We start from the raw sequence: 24,023 nt of genomic DNA on the forward strand, positions 1-24,023 counted from the left end.
ACAAGAAACAGTCTAGCACTGAAAGCACAATGAGGAAATCCAATCTGAAACTGAAGAGCATCTCCCATGTAACTATCAACTGGAAGTGCATTCTGAGTTCCTTCTAAACATTCAGCTAGTTCTACTTCCCCATTCCCTACATACCACATGAAATCCAGAAATTATTTAGCTTTTTTTATATGCATACTATTTTAAAATCTAAAAACTAGGCTGCCATAGTTCATCACAATTCTTGCAATATTTAGCAACTGCTTTAAGACCAAAGCTACAAGAATCATTGTTACATAAAAATCCAGCTGACATATAAACAAAAAGGAAGGCAGAAGCGGTCTTTAAAAATGCATATCCCATTTCCTTCTGCTTGTGTTCTCTCTCTTTTTATAGAATAGATGAATGACTCATAATCCTATGCATTATAAGAAAATTGTTTTAAAATGTACATTCTAAAAGCCCCAAATCAGAAGGCTGGTTTTTTTACATCTTTAGGAATCTCATTATTTTAGCAAAATTTCTAATTTTTGAACATTTAAATGTATTTATGTTGAACTGTATCTTGATCAAGTTTGCACTTCATTTATTCCCTTCCCTTTTTCTTGGTGTTTATCTGATACATTCATCATCATTCCAATCAGATTATCTTGCTAACAGTAAGAAAATTGCATAAAAATACAGTAAAAATAGCTTTGACAACTATTTGTCCTATTCTGTTTAAGAGTCTTAATCCTATTGTCTCTTATTGAATGTTACAGATAACAGAATTTCTGCTTTATTTTCAGGCCTAGTACTAACGATTAACTACATAACCTTTCAAGAAGGCACATGGGATTTTGCGTACAGGGACTGGAATGGTATTATAACATCTGGAATAGCCATTCAATAAGGGAAGCAAACATTTTCAGTCTACTATTTATCCCGTAAACTCAGCACTGGAAACACAAAACACTAACTGTAGAGATCATGGAAGCGAATCCAGCAGCAGACGCCTGACTGAAGCAAAGGGCAAGCGAGGTGCCAGCACCTGCAAGAACAAGCACTGCCGAGGATGCCATGGAGCACATCAATCACACACAGCACCACTGCAAGTCACTTCCCCATGTCCCTTTCTCCAACATACACAGATGAACCTGACATTAATCACTCTGGCTACTAGCAAGCAATTAATTACTGTGGTAAATGCAACTTCAGACCTCATGCATCAAAACAAGGTCACCAAGAGGTAGCAGAGAGCCTGGAAAACAATTAACATACTCAAACACTGCAACACTCCCAATCTACTGATGTTTTCCTGTATGAAATATTATTATCCTTCACCTTGCAATCAACCCAATACATTTGGGTTGAAATGTCTTGAGTATATATTACCTATTTTCTGAATTGCTCATCTCCTACAGGGAGGTCACAGATAAATCCTCAGGAACAGTCGAAAGCTCACAGTATTAAACAATAAAATACAGTAATACTAATTTAAAAAAAATTTTAAAAACCAACCAAAAAAAAAAAAACAGCCATACAAGACTCTTCAAAAATACACCTTTTATTCTGTTCATGAAGGTGAAAAGGTTAACCAGGCCCAATTTCACTTGCAATGCTCTAGAAGGAATAGCAAGATAGAAAAAAGTTAGTTAAAAATACCTTCCATCAGTCTCGGAGTGGTCAGACACTCCAAACATCCCATGGTATCTAGCATCAACGGAAGGTCAACAAGAAGTAGCAGAACATTTGAGAAGTGTAAAGATTTTTCACACGCAAGAACATGCCCATCCCTGGCATCTGAAGAAATCCCCTGCTACTTTAAGTTTGAGGAGCCCATTCTTCCAAAGTCTCTCTTAAGACTTCTCTTAGGTCTCTCTAGAAGGTGTATGTACATGCTTTTGATTTAGTCTCAGCTTTCCACTTGATCATTACATTTGTAGCTACGTAAAAGCAGCAAGTGTAAATCAAAAACAATCAGAAGAGGACTCCAACATCTGACATGTACCAGTAGACCCCTGCTTTTCAATAAACGGCAAGTAAGGCTTCTTTCATAGTGCAGGGGGAAGTCCAGCAGAAGCTGTTCTCTTCTTCAGTATTGTTATTAATTTAGATTTTAAGAGATGGGTACTAATAATTCAGAATGACAGATTAAACAACCATTTCACATTTATGCTGGAATGCCTTGTACAAGGAGTTTGCCGAAGTCCAAACAGTTACAGGAGGTTTTATCCCTGGAGACTGAATGGCTGTACATTGTGAGCCACCCAAGGCACCTGGTACATCTCTCCCACAGCAGCACAGTGTGAATAAATATTGGATCCATGTCAGTCACCACATGGGCTGTTACACCTTCTGCATCTAATACCTGCTTGCTCTCAACCCAGCCTGGCTTTTCTCTTCCCTGCTTCTGATATTATCAAGCACAACCAAATCATTTTTAGAGACTGCTTAACTGCCTTTGCTAGTATGACTGAAAGAAACATGATTTAAGAAAAAAATCCAAAGCACTCTTGATCAAAAGCCTTATTTTCAGTGTTCTTAAGGGTATATGACTACTTAAAAAATTAATTTATTAAAACAAATAGTATATGTACCCTACCATGATACAAAATTCCCAGTGTAAAAGGGAATGCTTACATAAAAAAGCACTCAATGACTCAAGTCATTTCTTGATTTGACAAAAGTCAAGAAATGAGCAAAGAGTGGATGCCCATTTTCCCAGTTTAATTTAAACCAGGAAGATATTCCTACTAGGAATATTCCAAGATTTCCTGTATATGAGGCATACTGAGAATAAAATCTTGAAAATTGAGAGATGCAAGCAATTCTCAACAATCTAATAAAAGGACAGCAGAAAACAGATGAATCACCTTCAACAGAAAAAGAGCTAATTTGTCAAGAAGCTGGGTTGTACTCGGGACATCATCCTCTTGGATACCCTCTTCTGTTCCCTCCCCCTACTGCTTCAATTGCATAAGGTCCTTTTCCACCTTTCAGCAGCATGTGCAAAACAATTGAACAGGCTCATCTTTCTAGATGCACTTGGACATTTCAGGAAGTCTCCCACAACAGTTTCCACTCCTCTCCACACCAGCACCATACTTTGCACCTACTAAGCTTTACCTAGCAGATGACAAAACAGGGCAGGCCATCACAGGCATGTCCAATACTACTTCAACAGATACTGTTAGATAGATATTATTTTACAATTAGATGTTGATTTACAGCTCAAAACGAAGCCATTTTTTTTAAGTTTCTTAATTATTATTGGGACACATGAAGTTCAGGCACCAAGATCTCTTTGTTTTCCAGTGTCTAACCTGAACAACCTGACTTTTTTTGTGGTCACTGTGCAGCAAAAAATGCAGGTTAGGGGCTCTTGCCAGTATCTTTAGTTAAGCACAAACCCTTGCATCTTTTCCAAGCTAGAAAATTACAAAAAATTACATTTTGCAAGATCCCTTTATATTCTCCATGAATAAACACTGTGGACAACCTTCTTCTTTCTGCACCATCCTTTCTCATTCTGAGCAAGAACTCAGTACATCCTTCTTGTCTACCCTTGCATCAGCACCCACAACCTTTCCCTGATATGCCTCAGTGAGCACGCCAGGCTTTATCCATAAAAGGAGGGGAAAAGCACAGGTCTTGACATCCAGTAGGAAAAAAAGAAAAGAACAAAAAAGAAGAGTGGAAAGAGTGGAAAAATACTAGTGCTAATTAAAGTATGTTCCCCGTTACCAAGAACACAGGGCTACAGACAAATACTAGGGGTATAGGCATGTTTCCTATTATCTGACAGAGCAGATCACCAAAGTCCTTTTTCAATTTCCAGTCACCCACAGAGCAGCCAAGATTCATAGATAGTGAGTCTCTGTTGGGTCTTAACAGCAATGAGGAAAGGAACAAGGCAATGCTGGACGTAGCAGAGATTCACTAGTAACAGGACAGCCTTAATTGTCCCAAAACCAAAGTCACTACCACAGGGTACAATTTCTCACAGCATTAAACTGAACATAGCTGTTGCTGCTGAAAAAAAGGTGTCACACTCCTTCCTCCAAACTGCCTATGGGCTTCCATTGTCTCTCTCACCAGATCTAAGCCATCAGGCAGCCACATGACAAGTCAGTTCAATAAGCTGATCCAAAAGAAAAAAAAAAACTGCCACTCAACTCACTTTTTCAGATAGGTTTTAGAAACCTTGAGAGTAAGATTCCATAAATAAAAAATAAAATTATACACATTTCACTTATATGCAGTTACTTAACAAATACATAACAATGTTATTTACAAGAAGACACATGAAAGAAAATATTCTGTTACTTCATCTCTACTTTGTATTTCTAAAAGTGATTGCTAAACAATAAGGAGATGAGCAATCTTATGCTGATACTGTACCTTTTACTATCAAGCCTTAATATTGAATTTTAAATCACCAAGGATGAGAGCTATTTCTATTAATATACTGAGCAAAGCATTATAGCAAACTTTTCATTTTACCTGTAACAAGGTCTGCAGTTGCTACTTTCAATCCCACTCTGTTTGAGCATAACAAGCCAAAAAAACTTATTGTAATTGCCAAAATCAGTTAGTGAGCTTGCAAGTTATGCAAACATTAGCTTCTCCTACTCCATTCCAAGAATGCAAATAAAAGTATAGGGTAGGAAGTCTGTCTGGCAGATTTTAAGGAATTCTAGTTAGTCATTTAATTTAAGCCTATGCTTTCCAAGTGGGAAAAGGATGCCAAGGCAATATTTACAGGTTAAAACAATGGAAGTACTAAAGATGTCACTGCTACAACCAGCCACATCTGCCATTTGTTATGGGACAATATTAAAATGCTTAATTAGGAAGAGAAAGACAAAGTCAGTATGAACAGACTCCATACCATCCCACAGCACGAGATGAAAAAATGAAGTTTATTTGAAGAAGAGTTTAAAACTTAAAATAAATGTTGTGAGCTTTTAAGCTGGATAGATTTCCCCTCCAGCTCCACTCTTCAAAAAGCATGAAGTTACAAAGAAAACAAAACAGACCAAAAGAAGCCACAAAGCAACATGAGTAAGCTGGTGTTTCTTTCCATTAGCTCTTCATCTTATCATGATAAGGAGAGTAACAGTTTTGGAATCACAATAAACTTAAAAAGGATTTACTTCAGAAATGAAATAATTTTTGAAAACTACAAACTTCTATACACTAGATTCAGAATTACTGCTTCAAATTACAAAAAAAAAAAAACAAAAACACACACTGCATAAAAATATTTGAGGTTTTGCTTTTGCCATATTCACTTTGCAAAACCTTTGAAAAGGGAGCAACTGATATCAGACACAACACAAAGAACATGCAAAACTGCACTTTAATTGTTTTTTAAATATCAGTTCTTCTGTTTTTCTATCTGTAGAAAACTTCCCCTCTCTAAGTTACTAATTTCCTCCAGAAAAAAAAAAAAAAAAAAAAAAAACCACACAAAAATACCCAACCAAACAACCCACATATGTATGGAATACACGAATACACGCCTGTTGGCCCAACAGCTTACTTAGATTTTGTACACATTCATTCACACACATTCCACCAAGTTCTTAAGGGCAGAAAAATGACATGTAAGGCCAACTCTCAAAATACCTAAAAATATACTAACTTATTAAATACTGCATCATCCTTCAACACAGATAAGAATCCCAAGAAAAATAATGCTGCATGCCATAATATACAAAAAACTCTGACCTTTGACTGCTCAGACACATCTGTTCTGATATTTCCAAAGTCCTAAGAGGCCTTGGTCTACTTATGATTAACCATCAAATTGCACATTGAAAATGTTAATGTTCATCACATAGGTTTAGACTTCCCTAATGTAATTCAACCCTACTGCTTTTAAATTATGTAATATTTCTCTGAAATGAAGTATTGCAGTAACAAACATGAAAACAGGTATATGATCTATTTTGAATTTTCTAAAGGAGCTTCCAAAGGTTCAGACTTCCTGCACCTTCTGAAATAAAACTTAGTTTGATAGTAATGCTAGTGCTGTCCTTTCAGAAAACACTTTTAATGGCAATACTCTTGCACATTTTTCTATTGAGAAAGAATTATGTATACCGATTTTCTTTCTCAAGTAACAGTGTTTTTCACTCCCTCAAAGCACAGAGGTTAAAATAAATGAAATCAGTATAAGATACCTCAACAAAAGCTTAATTCTAAAAAATAGATTCTGAAATGTAGAAACCTAACAGGAAAATTATGGTCAATGAAACAAAGCTATTAAGTTACATAATTAAACAGATTCAGTTACAAATACAACAAACCTTCTACCTGTATTGAGAAAATAGCCACATAATCTACATAATCATCATGTTACGTCAAATCTTAGGAAAAAACAGTGATGTACATTATTTGTAAACTAACTCTTCCATTCCACAATTCCAGTCCAGTCTGAAAACAAACTGGTATGGTTTTGAAAGTCAACATGTTTTTTTTTTTCCCAAGATCTGTTTTTAAGTACAGTATGTTCAATTTATTGAAATTGCTAGAATGAAGGTAAGAGAGAGTTATTACTTTTAGAAAATACTTTGACGACTGAATATTTGGCATAAACAACACGTTCTTATTTCTAACCATTGGTGAAAAGATTGTGTGGAAAGCTGATTTTCCACACAAGTATTTCATATAACAATTAGGAATTTAAGCAAAATGAAGTCAAATGACTGTTCAAACTGAAGTCAAATAATTACATGCTCAGAAAATCCAAACAGTTTTATGTGCAAAAATATACACTGAGGTCAAACAACATTTTCACTACAATGTATGACTTCTAGGAAGAGAGACACAGTCCAGGTTAATCCATAATGGCAGCCACCATCATGTATTATGTGCAGCAGCTTTATGAAAAGCTACTTTTCCTAATGACAATTTCCTGCTAGAGCCAAGTTAACATTGCTGAAGTACTTCTGATGTACTCCTCCTGTTTAGTATTGCCTATTAAGCATACAGCAAACTCTTCATCCTTCCTATGCCAAACGAGATTTCTACTTATTCTTCCCAACCAGACTGATTGCATCAAGCTGCTTTAAAACAGTATTTACAATTCTGTTCAGATCCTTTTAAAACACTGTTTTACAGAAATGAAGGTCTGAAGGAACCTGAATCTTCTAGTGTAAATTTTGGCAAAATAATCTGCCTCAAGACAATCAAAGAAATAATATTTAAGAAAACTACAGCAGACCTCAAAACTAAACAACTTGTCAGAGAGCAGAGGGAAAAAAAGAGGCATTTTAAAAGCAGCTGTGATAGCTGAAGGCCTTATTTCAGTGCGAAATTATTGAGAGAAACAAAGATGATATCAGAAAGTGAATCATGGCACAAGATTTGTCTGAAAGTAAGAAAAAATATACATTGATCTGACACAAAGAAATTCTTTTTAGCACTTTAAAACCAGTCATCTTTGTAACTCTACACATATGAAGTAAAGCACACTGCTCAGGAATTCAGAAAGATTCTCTACAGCAGTTCAGACTCCTCTTTCTCCATTCATTTTCCCAGCATGGCCAGACTGACACACCAAAGAGAAGAAGGAACAATAGTCCAATCTGACTTCAGGCACTGTCTTAGTGAAGTTGCAACTGCATGAAGCCTGTTGAAATAAATGAGAACTATCCTGTCCTTCCCACAACTGATGCAGGAAAAAGGATTAACAATGGATTTCAATTAATTCTAGGAAAACTGGAGTACCAATTTATATGACCACATCCAGCATGAATGTCAGTTCTGGTTATAATGCACAGTCTGTAAAAGCAGTATTAGGTACTATGGGCCCTAAACACACAGAAGAAAACACACAGTAGTTGTTTGGTTTAGAGAGAGAGGGCTTTAAAAGGGAGAAACAAAAAGAGAGAATAACTGCTTCTGTATACACTAATGACAAAGGTTTGCTATGCAATTAAGGAAGTTCTTCAATGACGTATTTTTATCTCATCCTCAAGACTCCAAGTCAACAGTTAAGTTCTTCCTCCCTAAGATAAAACAGAACCTAGTAAGCCGCCCTGACACATAACTACATCTTATTTAGGTAATTTGCCTTATTTCAATTCCCAGACAGGGTTATTCTAACTGTGCTTACTAAAAAAAAATATCCTGAACTTACAATAAGCAAAAATAAGGTACTTTAAAATAATACCTTCAAATCAGAGGTTTAAAGGCAAAACTAACACTCTTGTCTGAATTCTATAAAACAAAAAAACAACCAAACTACAAAATCTTCAACCATTTAAAGCAGCCTCCATACCTAGCTTGAAACAGACATCTTAACTGAGCACCTCTGTGTGGTTGCATTCTATTGAAGAACAAACTATTACCCCAAACTGACACCAGTATTTCCCCAGCAGAAACAAGGAAGAAATAACCTAAGCTCTACAGAGACAACAAAAGGGTGGAAAAGGGAAATCAGTATACAAGTTAATGAAACATTCACTCCTTCAGGAGCGAGGCAACTACGACAACTTTAACACAGCAAATTAAAGCTGCTTATTACATGTTCCTAATTATTAATTACATGTGTAAATATATATATGTTATTGAATCACCATCTCTTAGTGTTCAAAAAACTTGTGGATGTGGTGCCTGGGGACATGGATTAGTGGGGAGCATGACAGTGGTAGTTTAATGGTTAGACTCAAATCATCTTACGAGGTCTTTTCTGACCTTAACAATTCAATGATATATAGTCTACACTCATTTGCCTGCCTCAACTTTTAGATTCTCAGGTTTTTGTCCTAATCTTCCTCTGCTACAATTTGTGCACAGACTCCTGTCAACTCTCACTAGCCATCTCAAAAAAATACTGCATGTTATCTAGTTTTAAGATCTATTTGCAGCCCAACCAAGTCTTTTGACTTAATAAACAGGAATTTCAGTTCAATTTCCAGTGCAGTTTCCTATCAGGTAGAGCAAGGGCCTTTTATACACAGAAGAGGCATATTAGTTACCTGTCTCAAAGAGAGAGGGCATTGGAAGGGAAAGAAAAAAGACAGAAATTAACAGAATTATAAAAACACACCCTATGAAGAGAAACTGAGGTTCAATCCGAAACGATAAACAAATTACATGACATAGCTTGTATTGATTCAATGGCTTGCAGCCACTGGAACAGGGCAGGTTACCCATTCCCTTCCAAGCAAGCACCCCCATTCCCCTTCCCTGCAAATGGCCCTGATACTTGCCTGGTTATAAGGCAACCTGTTTTTATTCACTAATCTGACAGAAACTAACCTAGCCAGTCTTTTGCCTCTTTATCAAGTCACAGTTGGGCAAGTGTGAGAGGCAATCCATGAGAGAGAGGTCTATGTAACCTGGAGAGAAGGGTATAGGAAGTAGGACCGCTCCTCCCAGCAGGAGAAGTCACTAGACCTGGCCAGGCCTACTGTTGGGACTTCATTATTCACAGACTCAGAACTACTGTGGCCTAACAGATACATTGCCAATAACTTACCAATAAGATTGCACAGAACATCCCCACCTACACCTGAAAAAGCTCCTCAACTTTAACCATACACCTGCACAACATCAAGAGAGGCATTATCAAGTCTAAGAGACACATACATTGGCACCAGATGTCATATGTGAACCAAGGTTTTCTTAGCACAGCATTAAGGTGGTCTTAGTCTGGCTTCTTTTAGGCATCCTTCTCTGATGAAGTGTCTAATCAGTTCCTTGAGACCAGTTATCTGTAGCTCCAGTTGCAGCAGTAGCTAAGGCAAGTACCCAGCAGGTGTATGACATTATGCTACCAACAATACACTATTTGCCTACAAACATTCTTGCCAGTAATGCACTGTAGTACAACAGGAATTATAAAACAAATAATCCAAACAGTTTGGAAGCTACATTTCTAAACCACATCAAACACAGTTTTCTGTAAAGCAGGAGAGGATCAAAAGAACAAACCTCCAGCTAAATTCCCACCTTCTAGTTTAAGAGACACACAAGGACCACTCTGAAGTGGGAAGATACCTGTGTTTTTTAGAGACTGATCAAAACAAAATCTCACTAATGGTTCCTACTCACTGACTTGCATACTCACTGACTTGCATACTCTCAGCAGTTTCTAAATTCCATAATTACCTACATCAAAGTCTCACAAAAAACCCATTTATTATATCATTTTTATGATAACAAGTGTCATTTATAAATTTATGGTAACAAGTGTCTCTAATATTAGTTCAACCACCTCTTTTAGGCAATCTGCACTCTAAGCATTTTTTAATCCATTTGGGAATTTTTTGCTATGTCTTCAGCAGCTCCATCTCCTTCTCAACAGCTAGAAGTGTTGAATGTTCCTCATCTACAAAGTGCACGGACTGCAGACTCCTACAGAGAGAGTACAAGCTGGTTATTCCGGTTGTCTAATAAAGATGAGTTGTTTAGAAAGATCATGTTGCCTAATAAAGATGAGCTGTTTAAAAAGATTATGAAGCCTGACAAGTACTATCAGCACTGTTATTTTATGCAATACACAGTCTGCAAAGCTTACGACATCCTGAGTAATGCTGTCAGTAGACACCATCAGATCTGTCTTGTTCTCAAGTATCTCAAGTGATAAAAAAAGATTTGGAGGTGAACAACAGCAAACCCACAATGACTTCCTGGCCTGAGGGGATTGATTAGGACACTAATGATTGTTTTTACACTGTGTCATTTCAATAAAAAATTATGTCAGGGATGATTTGAAAATAGGACTTTTTGCTAAAAACATTAGGAGGTAGATTCTTCTGTCTCCCACATACTAGCACCAGCACCAGTATTGGCACAACCTTAAAACTCCATTGCTGCAAATCCCTTACTCTTGAGTTATTGTGTGTCTGTTTGCTTCCTTTACAGCCTGCAGTAACAGCAAACTTGGCTTCAGCCTGCTTTACACACCTTTAAATTGGCTCCTTACACCAAAAACACTTTACCACCCAACTGGGTTAAAAAATTTCTTACCTGGATTAAAGACCTCCTGGAACCATCCACTAAATAACTTAACACTCACAGTAGCATTCAGAGCCTCTACAGCTGCACCTGAAATAAAGCTTCCTTTGCCTTCAAAATTCAACTCATTAAATAGTTCTCCTTTAAGAAAAATTTAAAAATTAAAAATAAAAATCAAGGACATTTTTCAACTCATCTTCTTCTCAACTGAGTAATTCCTCCTCCAGCCTGCAATATTTTTCAGATATTGCTAGGGACTTTTTAGCAAGCATATTATTAAGCTGAATAATTTCTGCATCTTCTAATCACAACACAAAAATTTACACGATGGCTCCTATAGCTTTGAAATACCTTACTTGTATAAGGCAAATAGATTTGCAGTCAACAGCAAATAGAGACAGATGCTTCATTTCTGAAGAAATCTGAGAGCAAACTGGCTCATCTCTAGCGCACCATGCTCGTTTCAAAAGCAGATGGAGTATCTGATTACATTAACTTCTATTTAAGCTATGATACAAGTAAACTGTTTCAGATACAAAGATAATGAGTCTAAATATCAGATGTTACACTGGCTGGCTGGCAGAGCAGTAAGTAGAAAAAGCTCCTTCAATCAACTAGATAATGCCTATAATGCAGAGATCTTCATTGGATTCTCAGCTGCTTACAGAGGTCCAGAGGGGCATGCTGGTCAAAACTGCACCCATGCAGTCCATAACATATCAAGAAGTTACTTCTACACATTATTCTAGCTACAGAAATCTAACTGTTCAGTCCTCTTCAGATGGAATTAATGAAACACAGTAATTTCCAGACCATGTGGAAACTTCAAATAGTGAAGAATAAAGCTAAAAAGAGTTTGGGGGTTGAGTTACATCAGCACTGAATTCTATCTGCATCCATTATTTTTATTCTGGATATAACTGGACATACTGATTTTAATCTAAAATTCTTATGAGTTCAGATCCAGGCTACCAAAACTATTTTTCCTCTATCATATGCTATTTAGAGTGATCTGAAGTATTTGCAAAAGCACAAATCCACATGTTTTAATCTAAATTTTGACACACACACTTTTCGAGGTAACCTTGACTTCACAGTCTGTGCTACTCAGCTCCAGCACTTTTATAGGGGGAAAAGAAGATGATTTTATCCATATATCAGTGTATGTATAGTGTGCATATATGTATCTCTTAAAATGCCTTTTCTTCATAGTGGGCAAAATTTCCATGACTCCAACAAGAATGTTCAAAGAAATGCACAGGAAAAATATGAAGCATGAAGCAGAGGGCCTATTGTAAAAGGTTCCCTGGAGATGAATACTGATTTACCATTCCTGTAAAAATTACAGGAGACATTATGGTTCACTGATTGTGAAAAACACAAAATTTATTCTTTGGGAGAAAATTTCTGACCTTACCAATATGTGTAAATATCAATGTGTGAAAATTGTCCTGATGGAAGGGGAAAGGTAAGAGACAGGAAAAATGCCAATGGCCACAGATGAAAGCATATGAAATCCATCTAAACAGCAGGGGGAAAAAAGAAACTGCAAGAACACAGAAGAAATCATTCATCTATATATGCCTATTAGGGCAATATCCAGTTAAATATGCTGGTCCCTAAAGCCTACTTAAATTCAGAAGAAAGCTAACCTCAGAAGTACCTACACTCAGCTAGTACCTCACCACTTCACCCAAAAATTCCAGCAGCATTCCCTATTGTGCTCACCCTGTGTTCCCACTCAACGTGTGACACGCTCCCTGGTGTCTAAGCCAAACTATCAAAGTGCTGGGCACTAAAAACTTGTTGTGAAGGGAGAAGTTACTTTGTTTTTCGAACAGAGATATGCTCATTCAGGTTATTAGAGTTCAAACCCATACATCTCAGGGGAACGTTCACCTACAGCTCACTTTTTATGTAAAGATACCTTTTATCTCCCCCACTTAGGACCTCTTACTCTACAGAAAAGTATCCAAAAATTATGGGCCCTGAATAGAATGTAACATGACCCCAGCACAAGGGTCTGGTTAAAACCCTCAGACGCTGACAAGATTATCTTAAATTCTGGTCCCTGCTCCTGACATCAGTGAATAAATAGACAAAGTGAGCATGAATTGCAGCACAACCTTTTTCATCTCTTAAGACATACTAATACTTTTTTTGAGTCTTCAGATTCAATAGCGCTTCCTACAGAAAGCTCTATCCCCTGGACTATGAATGCACCTGTTTTCCTTTTAAAAACGGCAGAACTGTCCATTTCTCTACATATTTCAGGAACTGGCAAGGACTTGAAATTTGCCAAAGACATGCTGCATACCTGCAAGGCTTTTTGGAGTATAAGCAACACTTAATAGGTGTTTCTTTGCTGGCTTCAAAGTGATAATGATGTTTTGCTTTTCTTTACAACCTCCACTAACATATTGTGAAAGTGCCAAAGAGGTGGTTCTTCAATAATTAGCAAAAAGTAGTAAATATTTGACAGAAGAACAATCTTACCAGAAGTGTTTCCTAGATAAAGATTTAGAGGTCAATGATCTCTAAAGAGTCTTTAATGAGTTTGACAGAACGCTGAATGTGAACTATTAAGCTATTTTCTTGAAATTCAATTACAGAAAAAAAAAGTTTATTTATCAATTTGTTTATATTACATAGCACCAGCTATAAAACTAAAAAAAAAAAAAAAAATATTCCACAACCTTACAATATAATTTGTAGTACATCAACTTAGATACACCCAGTCTTTAAAAAGACATCTTTAAAAAGATGTCTTAAAATACATCTTTTCTTCTTTACCAAGTCAAGACAGAGTTGTATAAGACAACCTCAAACTGTGTATTTATCTTCAGAAAATGCAGTAATTAAAATTGCACTAGCTGCACCTGATTCAGGTTAGATTCCATTCAGAAAAAGATACTGAAAGTTACATTTTAAATTTGAATTAATGTTGATCATCATCCTTATGTTCTGCACATCATAAAGTAGTTTCCATCCAATCAAAAACTCAACCATGCATTTTTATCAGCAAGTTTCACCAAACCCACTGGCTGCTTTAAAACTTGGATCTTCCTCACATCACTTGAGAGTGACTGGTCACTGTGGCTCCATGTTTTCATTGTTTTGATAAGTTTTCTTCACATTGTCTTTACTCTCCTGAGTTCTCTGTATCCGGCTTTTCACCAACAAGACTCCTCTATACAAGTCTGCTTGCCCCTTTATAGATACCCCACGTGAACTGAAAAATCTTCTGATCTCAGTTCCAATTTTTCAGACACCTGAAAACCATAAGTTCCATTCAATTATTTTGTGTCTGGTACAGTTTTGAAAAGGAAGTATCTACTTTACTCCCATCCTCCTGGCACATAGTCAGTATGTTTCCAACAATGGTAATTCAGAGATTTACAGTTTTTCTTCTAAACACATGGCAAGCATATTAAGGGATAGAGCACATTTCCTAACAAAAACTTGTTCCAAAATATTGTGGTGCATAAGCTTCATAGAAAGCTTACGAATTTATCATGGGCTCAGAGCAATGCATATATTCACACTAGAAAGATGCTTGTCCAGCAGCTTCCTTAGGTTGGCATAAAAACCAGAATTTTATTTTACTAGGTTAACCAACACATTTATATAAAACATTTATCTGCTACTTCTATCTCCAAATTCCCTATTAGAGGTACAAAAACAAAAAAAAAAAAAAAAAAAAAAAAAGAAAACAAGGAAAAAAAAAACACCGCTTTCTAAAAACAGACTATTCAAAGCATTTAATAGTATGCCATGAAAATCATGTCAGAGTTTACTATTGTTGCCCTGGAATGGACTGGAGAACTACAAATAGAGGCTTTACTGCTTCAAGTTCCTCTATGGTCCACTAGCAACTCCTTGGGAATTTTCCATGTAGCTTGCATTGAGAACTACCATCACACACTGCAGGGATGCATTCACTTCCCTTCTGGGCACAGGTGTATCAGAAGCAGTAAGGAATGCACTGCAGCTCACTCTTAATCACATGGTGTAAAAGTACCCATGCCTGCTTCATGTAAATTTAGTCCAGACAAACAAGATGTCTGCTCAACATCATTTCACTGATCATAATGAAAGGCTAAAGCTTTTTTTTCCCCATGTTTTACCACTTGTTCATGATATTGGCTCATTTCCTTGTCCCAGTCCCCATACAGCATCATCACTGTTTCAGACATCAAAGAAAAAAAGGAGAATTAGACACACTGCAACCCTATGAAAAACAAAGATCCAGCCAACTAGACACAATCACTGACATTCATATGCTGGGGGAACGACAAAAGGCACAACAGCACTAATGTGCAATAAGCAAAGAGGGTTGTAGAGAAATGTCAGATATCTTCCCTAATGTAAGGAACTACCTGCAAGAAAAGACCACTTGTATGCAAAGCATCTTCATAGGAAGCAAGTAACAGCACCTGACATTGAGAGGCTGAACACTGGTACCAGTGATATTTTCCTTTCACTAACATACAAGATTTTGTTCCTTCTTACAGTGATAGATCTATTCTATCTGGTATCAGAACCAACCAGGAGTAAAAAGGTTTATTCTTCTCTAAAGTGAGGGCTTGTGTTTTTTTCATTAGACAGTAACTTTATTTCCACAGACAAATAAGGACCAGGAAAATAGAATGCTCAGAATATTCTCACTGGCAATGCTAGTTGAGCCATCAATTCCAAAAACTGAAGGGAAGTTAGAATCTGCCCATACTGGCAAAATATAAAAGTGAGGAGGTAACATTTGCAGAAGGTCTTCAGAGCTGCACCTCTGCTTCAGCAATTTCTGATTTACCCAAATGATACTCTAACCCTAGTTCATACCTAAATCCTCCAGTTTCATGATGCTTCAAGCACAAGCCAGCTGACCATGCTGGAAGTGGAAGGTACAGCCAAGGCATCTGCTTTCACTCAGTTCTGAAGTGCTAAATAAGCACTTCTCAGCAAGGACATCAGGCCAATTACTCAGTACTACAGCTGTTCCATCCGCTGTCAGCCAGAGTAAGAACAGCATTCTGAACCACTTCTGTGATACTCATTCCATCAGGGCAGCACATTTTACTGCAGTGTTAGGAGATGCAAACGGATGCCCCGAGATGTCCTAGCTGTTCACACCAGACAGCACAGCATCAGAGGCAGCAAGTTGCTGCTCACCTTTGCCTCACACTGACGTGTCGTCTGGGCAGACAAATACTGTAGTCAGAAGGTAGCTTGAGATTTAAGAGACTACATGTGCACACCAATTTTCTTGACATGATTTTGGTCCTCTGTTACATAAGCAATAGAAGCACAGAGAAATACCTAGGACAGAGGGCTTGAGGCTGTGATACGTCAACACCACACACTTCCATGAAATAAGGGATAATACTATGCTGAGGAGGCAGACTGTTAATATTTTCCTGAGCACAGTGCCCCATTACCACAGATACCTAGCTTTTGGTACTGTTTCTAGACTGCTCCGTGCAGCATTCTGCACCTCAGAGACATGCCCAGCAGTACCCTGAAAGCCCTGTGTTGACTTGCAATACCTCATTTCTCTTCTTCTGCTTGCTCTTAACAGCAGGTTTTGCAAGTCAACAGCATGATGTAATCCTTCAGCAAAAAGATCCAAATATTCTTGTAATTGAAACAAAACTAAAAATCTGTATGTTGAGCAAGACAACCATAGGTCTTACAAGTTCTGCTGGGTAATAAAATACAGCAATTTCTTTGGCTGCTCTTCTTTTATCTGATCTGGACTTCGTTTATTGGCAAACATCAATATTCCAAAAGAAAAATGTCACTCTCTTTAGAAAATACTGCCTGGTAAGTGGCAAGAATGACAGAACAGAGCAACCACGTATCTTCAATATCAAAGATTCCATTTCTCAGACAGTCACCTTTCCATGCACTCATTTTCATGAAGACAGCTTTAAGAGCCTTTAAGTGAATAAAGTATTCATGTAAATGGAACAAACACAATTAAATTTACAAAATTAATTTCCCAGCCTAGCTACAATGTCAGCTGACAGTTTCAGCTGAAAATAAATAGACTTCAGACGACAATATACTAAAAATCTAGAACAATCACACTTACTCCAATTGGCTTTTAAGACAGAATAATGTGGGAGGATTTAAAAAAGAAAAAAAAAAAAAGCTTTCTTGCTTTTGTGGCGAACAGCATTTACACCTGCCTAAGCAACAATGAACTCAGTATTTTCAAAAAGAAACACCAGTTTTGAAGTCTACTTTAGTTAATGCTGTAGTAATGGAGAAAACAGTATTAAATATTAATACCATTCAAAAGCAGAATTGACCTGAAGAGCGTTACCAGCCACATAAATCCATATTATCACCACACAGCAGACATCTCAAGACGATTCATACTCCACAGATTGTTAGTTCTGTGTATTCATGAGCTAATGTTGTAATACATTAGAAAGGACTGACAAAATTAAAAATAGCTTAGCTTTTTCAAAGCTGTATATTTCACTAAAATACCTCTCATATGTTGATAATAAAGCAATAGCAATGCTGTTAATTGAATTTTCATACTTGAGCAATGAGACAGAGGTATATTTGAGCATGCTTATGGTTTTAAGTATGTGCATTGCACCTATGGAAATCTTTACTGATTACTCAGAGCTGTTTTGAGACAATGGTATTTTATTTCACAGTGATGTAGGGACTAAGTACAAATGAAGAGTATTAGTTCATCTTCAATTTGTGCAAACTGTCATGTGAATGGAATGGAGACACTATTATAGCATGATCTTTCAAAAGATGCAGAAAGTGCACAGAAACTGCACTGATAATAAAAAAAAAATCTGCTAATGAATATGAAAACTATCCAAAAAAAAACCACAAAAACTGGAAACCACAAATGAAGAATGAATACAAAATTAATGTGATTTTGCCCACTAGCACTTAACAGAGTGATACTCCACTGTAAGGCTTAAGCCATTTTACTGCAAATGTGCTGCTCTAAGAGAATGCATCATTATCAACAGATCAAGATAAGTTTAAAATAAAAAGAATATATTTCACGTTCTGCACTGTAGCACCTAGTAGGTATATACAGAAATTACATGCAACAAGCAGCAGTCCACCAACCAGACTCCTGTCACCTCTCTGGTTCTTAGATACGGGAGTCACAAAACTGAGCCTTCTGAAAACATCTGAATCGCTCAAATAATTTATGTATTAAACATAAAGGGAAAAGAAGATACTCAGTGCTTCGTGAGCATCAACAAATAACATTTTGGAATATAAAATCATCATAAATTGACTAGCTAATAAAAAATTCACTGTTAAATTACACAAATACTTACAGTGCCTTCACTTGCACAGTCAAGACCAAAACAAAACAATTATACCAAAAATATAGGTGAACTATAATATTACAGAAAATTAGAGGTAGCATTTAAATAACTAAATCTGAATCTCTTTTAACTAACACTGAAAAGGTAATAAATAATTTGTGCTTTAGAAATTAGAACTATTACCATTAAATAACTGTTTAGAAACTCACCAGAATCTTGTTGGACTCTAATTTAAAAAGCTGAATTGTGCACCATTCAGTTCTCTTACACATCTTTATTGGACAATATGTCTTTTTCTTGTCCTAGTTACTTTATCAGAAAGCATAAGCTAAACCATCTACTATGTTTAACTCCAGAACAAATGCAAAACAAAATTACAAAATTACAGATCTCAAGGAAAGGAGTGTTAACTTTCAAAGTACACCTACTTCCAATAAAGCCAGTTCTTCAAGAAAACCATAAAGAGAAAAACTTGCACACAGTTCTACATGTTATTACACAGTTTCAAAAATTGAAGCAATTTGAATACTTGCAACTCTTCGGCGCTTATTATGGTAGAACACATCTAACTTTAATATATATTAATAAGTCTTCCCACTTCACAGATGGGAACCAAGAGGAAAAAAATGGTTTGTCCAAACAAAGAATATAAAAAGATTGGAAACAGACATCCAGTTACACAAGTGCTTGTCTGGCATCCTCATTATAATAAGTTTCTTTTCAGTTTAACCAAAACTGTTTCAGCTTTTGTATTGTTAGAAGAGCTTGAAGCCACTTCAAGTTACTTAATACTTTGGCAGAGGGTACACAGCTCATTGGACTGAAGTTAAGACTTCCATCTTACTTCTGAGGAAACATGGCTAAACCAAGGAAAAGTAAGATTAAACACATCAGCTTTCCCTTGAGGTCTAAAACACTTCCCTAAGATCCACCAAATTGCCACATGAAGGATTTAAGGCATATACATCACAAGAGCCAGAAAGTCAGCTTCCAAGTTCTCTGGTGCTAGACCAGAGCTCTGTTGACCAGACAAGGATTTGTTGATTCAGTTCAGGTCCCTGGATGTTTCTAACTACAAGGCCTTAATTTTCTGTAAAGAGAAGGTCTGCATCAGAAAACGTTTGTAAGCAGTCTCTTTGCAACCTCCACATTCCCTGACATGAGCATCATCGTGCCCTTGTCCTCCAACTCCACTGGATGAGTAACTGGGCCCGGGCAGAATCACACATGGTGACTGAACACAAAAACAAGGCTCTACAAAACTGGGTGAGCTATCAATCCCAAAGTGGGCAGTGAGCTAAAAAAAAGAGCAACTCTTCTGCCTTTTCCCACCAGTATCATCTCCCAAAACACATTACTTCAAGTGTTTTTCAACACTCTAGGACTCATCCTAGCCTTTGACAAGCCCACTCAACTCAGTAACCCAACAAAAAGCTAACCCAGCAAGAGAATGGGCTCTGTCAGTTTTCTGAGCAGAGTTGATTTACCAATCAGGCAAGCACTGAACCAGCAAAAGAGGAATTATAGTAGCATGCAGACAGGAGCAGGACAGCCTCTTTCAGCAGCAAAGAGTTGGCAAAGCCCATCATGCAGAACCTCCTGTATAAAGCTCCAAAACAAAGAACCAATTCAGGAAAAGTAGTCACTATACCACATGCATTTCCTTCTTTTCTTAAGGAGAAAGCCTGTCTTGAGAGTACAAATCAGTGCGTTCAGACAGACCTGTACCACAGAACTTAACAGCTGTAAGAGGGAAAACTCAATTTTACATCGAGATCATATTAAGGTGTGGATGAGAAGTTTTGTGTTTCTTCAGAGACCAAACAAAGACGCATTCAAACCCATATGATATCAGAAAAAATATGTTCTATGTGAACTTCACTCAGATGTGACTTTGGCAACAAATTTTTCCTCCATGTGAGGAAAAAAGGCCTCAAGGCATCTGCACTTTAAATTATAATCTTCAAACAGTACACGAATCACCTTTTTTTTCAAATTATGTTGTTAAATGTTTTCTAATAATGACAAAGCTGTAAAAAACATCAAACACCTAATGGCAAAATACCACCAATGAACGGCTGTAGGAAAGGGCAAAGTTAATTCTTTCAAGACTATACAAAATACAAAATTAATCCTGAGAGCAAGAGCTATCGATTTAAAAACAATTTCATATAAATTTAATCAATTTGACTTTGCTTTGCAACAGAAGCATGTACATATATACACTACATACAGATTAGTGCTGTACTTCCCTGACTGCCCTCTAAGCTGCTCAAATTAAATATTTCTGTAAACATAAAAAATTTTCTCCTTGAGGGGAAGACATCAAAGTTGACACCATTATGAATCTTTCAGGTAAACTACTAATTTTGAACGACAAAAAAGGATGCTTTCCCTTTCCTATACCCCACTGCTCTAACTTTGAAGACTAAAACATTTCCTTTGTGTAATTAAAAAAAAAAAAACAAACACCTTTTTGTAATGTAAAAACACATTAGAAAGGTTGCAGGTATTTCAAAAGGCAGAGATCTATAACTGACATGCAAACATTAGATAATTTCTTAACCTGTTCATCATTGAGACATGTTAGAAGTTCACTATATGTTTGCTGAGAAACAAAACATCCCCAGAAAAGTGCAACACACAAGACTTCACAGGGGCACCTCATTTTTAATTCTGAGTTTACCTGACTGACTTCTCCACACTCCTTTACAACTAGTACAGTAAATATCATAGACAACCTTACACTGCGCAGACAAAAACTGAATGATATGCTTAAACTTCAGTTTGTTCTGACCTGAGATCTAGTCTACAGGAATAAGTCACATCCATGCAAGGCATATAAATCTAGTCGAGTACATGTATCATGGACAGAAAAAAGGACAAAAATTTCAACAGTATTTCTGCAAACTTCACAAATATAATTCAAGAGCAGAGCTGACTGCAAGAGCAGTTTAAAAAAAGATATGTAACTTTGGCACAGAATATATCACAGCAAAAAAACACAAGATGACAGCATGTTGTTAACCTAATAACTGAGGCAAAGCATCAAAAAACGAAGGAAGGCAGAGACAGCACAAGAAGTATCATAGAATGATACATATCATTTGAAGATGAAACCAAGAAATTAAAGAGGTTTCAAGAGCTATGGAACAGATCCAAGAAAAAGTTGAACACACAGAGCAGCATAAAGGACTTCTTATGCTTCATTCTAGCTGGAGTATATTCTAGACGAGTCAGAAAGCCGGAATCAGCTTAATGTGACATTTTCATTTAAAGTAGATAAAATGATGGGGAAAACACAAAAAAACCACTAAAATATAAATGGATTTGCGCATCTGAAAGCTTTGACAGTTTGTCACATCTAAAGCTCTGTAGTCTCTGCACTCTTGCAAGCCATTCAGGAAGGCAACGAAGCCTCAAACAGCGCCCAGGCACCCGTGTTACGCTCTTTTGTTCACAAGGGGTAATTACACCAGACTGTGGCTGGATGTTAGGCCCACTCAGAGAGTAACTGAAACCCACAAAGCAGGTTCACAGCCTTGCCAGGCATAACAAAACATTTGCTTTAACACAAATTTATTTAACAAAAGCAATAAAATGTGTATTTCATAATACTAATACACTGATAACAACAAACCAAAGTACAATCATTTGAAGACAGAGAGTGCAAAAAGAACACACAGAAAAAAAAAAAAATCACAAATTTAAAGGGAGTAAATAACAATCTGCCAGAACAGACTTTGTACAGCCTCCACTGTACTGTTCAGGCACTATCCTGACTACACACAGGAAGGCAGCAGAGAGTCCATAATCCAATAATATGCACTAGGTATAATGCTAGCACACTACAGCCGGGGTTTATATGTTTCTTAAGATAGAACACACATCAGTCCCATTCCACAGGCCAGGGGAAAAAAAATTTAAAAAAATAAAACCAAGAATACATGAAACTAAGAAGTTCACCAAAAACTTCAAGATTTGAGAGTGTGTGTTTTCTTTCACAAGCTATGTAACAGTCTTCAGACACTCTTAAAGCAAGGGGAAAGGCACTCCCAGAGCAGACCACAGCTGGCCCGGCATCTCCCAAAAACCCACTCCTTAGTCATGAGACTGGGTGAGCATGCAACTAAATCTCAAAGCAGCATGGCTGTTGCCAGCTCTTGCTGGCCTGCTTGTTTATTTTCCACTCTTAGGATTTCAGACTATCAAGGCAGTTCCGTGCTAGCAGGCTTTTTCTACCCATTACATGACAGAGCTCAATGACAGGAACCTGTGTGGAGCTTTTTGCACATCAAGATCCAAGAAAGCTACCAAGTGGTCTGTCCCACCTTTAGACCAGGCAATGATTTCCTCCCCAACAATTTCAGAAATTTAGTTCACCCATACCCCAGCAATACTGACGCACAAGACTGGCATTTAAGTTAAGCCTGCACGGAACCTGAGCAATTGCCAGGACACTCTGAAAGAGCAACTACACAAATGCAGAAGACTTGCAAGAGAAACAATCTGTAACTGCACAAACACTTCAGGCAATGCCTGCACCTTTACTGCAGGCAGTGACCGAGTTCTGACAAACTTGTATTAAGCTGCTGTAACCCAGAAGAGCTGTTGTATGTCTCGCTCTAAACAACAGTACTGGAAAGAGTAGTAGCAGTCTAGTTAAAAATATTCATGAGAGATTGTTTTTAAGGTACAACAATCCTGCTTTGCCAGTTTTTATGGTTTACAAAGCCCTTTTCACACTTTCTATTATACTGCAATTCGAGCCGGGAGAAGCCCATGTACAAAGAACAAATCAAACGAGTAAGCATCTGAAACGTTGCGAGCCTTCCTTTCGTCCTAAAACGTGGCAACAAAACACCCGTGTGTAACAATTACTATTAAGTAATACCTAGACACGCAACCTACTTTCGGTCCGCGTTTTGTTTTTTGCCGTTTGAGGGGAAGACACAGGAAAATAAATAAGGGAAAACAAACCCAAACAACTACGACCCCGCACACGGCCCCCGGTACTGCGCTGCGAGCGCCGGGCCCGGCGGGCAGGGTCGGGGGCGGCGGTGCGGGCCCTGGCCGGCAGGGGGCGCGGCGCGGGCGGCCGGCGCTGTTGTTGTTGCCGCTCGGGGTATTTAAACGCCGGGCTGTCAATCACGGGCGCCGCGCGCTCCCCGGCGCTCCCCGCACGGCGGGGGCGGCACCGAGCGGCCCCGCAGCCCCGGCCCGGCCGAGCCGCCGCCGCCACCGCCGCGGGCCCCCAACTTGTTCCTTTGTTTAACTGCCCGTGAATCCCCGCCGCCGCCGCTTCCTCCCGCTCGCAGCGGCTGCCGACGGGCCTTTTATTATTCACACGCTCGGCTCGCAAAACACACGCGCGGCGGCCGCTCGGGACCGGGCTGGAAACGTCAAAGCGGCGAGAGGCGCGGAGCGACCCTCTTTCTCCTCCTCCGCCGCCCCACGAACAAAACGCACGGGCAGCCCGGAGCTCACACCCGGCCGGGGATAGCCCCGGTGTCCGCACTTCTCCGCCGGGAGACCGCCCTGTCCCGGGAGAGACACCCCCGGGGGCGCGGGGGGACACGCGACGCCTCTGCAGAGTCGGCACAACTTCGGGGTGGCCCCGGCCCCGCCAGCCCCGCATCTGTTGCTCTTTCGTAACCAGCCCCCCCTGCTTGGCGGCCCGTCCGCCCCCTCACAGCCGCGGACCCATGTGCCCGGGGACGGCCGCAGGCGCCGGCGCTGACCCGGCGGCGGGGGTGGGGGGGG

At 38.3% G+C, this 24,023-nt stretch overlaps 1 protein-coding gene across 3 annotated transcripts in view; it reads right to left on the reverse strand.

Moving 5' to 3' along the window:
- The window catches only part of KDM7A (lysine demethylase 7A), a 61,438-nt gene that overhangs the window by 37,077 nt on the left and 338 nt on the right, over nt 1-24,023 (reverse strand). The gene's annotated exons all lie outside the window — the stretch shown is intronic.

Source organism: Pyrgilauda ruficollis, unplaced genomic scaffold, assembly GCF_017590135.1.
Source record: "Pyrgilauda ruficollis isolate IOZ18807 unplaced genomic scaffold, ASM1759013v1 scaffold80, whole genome shotgun sequence".
NCBI lineage: Eukaryota > Metazoa > Chordata > Aves > Passeriformes > Passeridae > Pyrgilauda > Pyrgilauda ruficollis.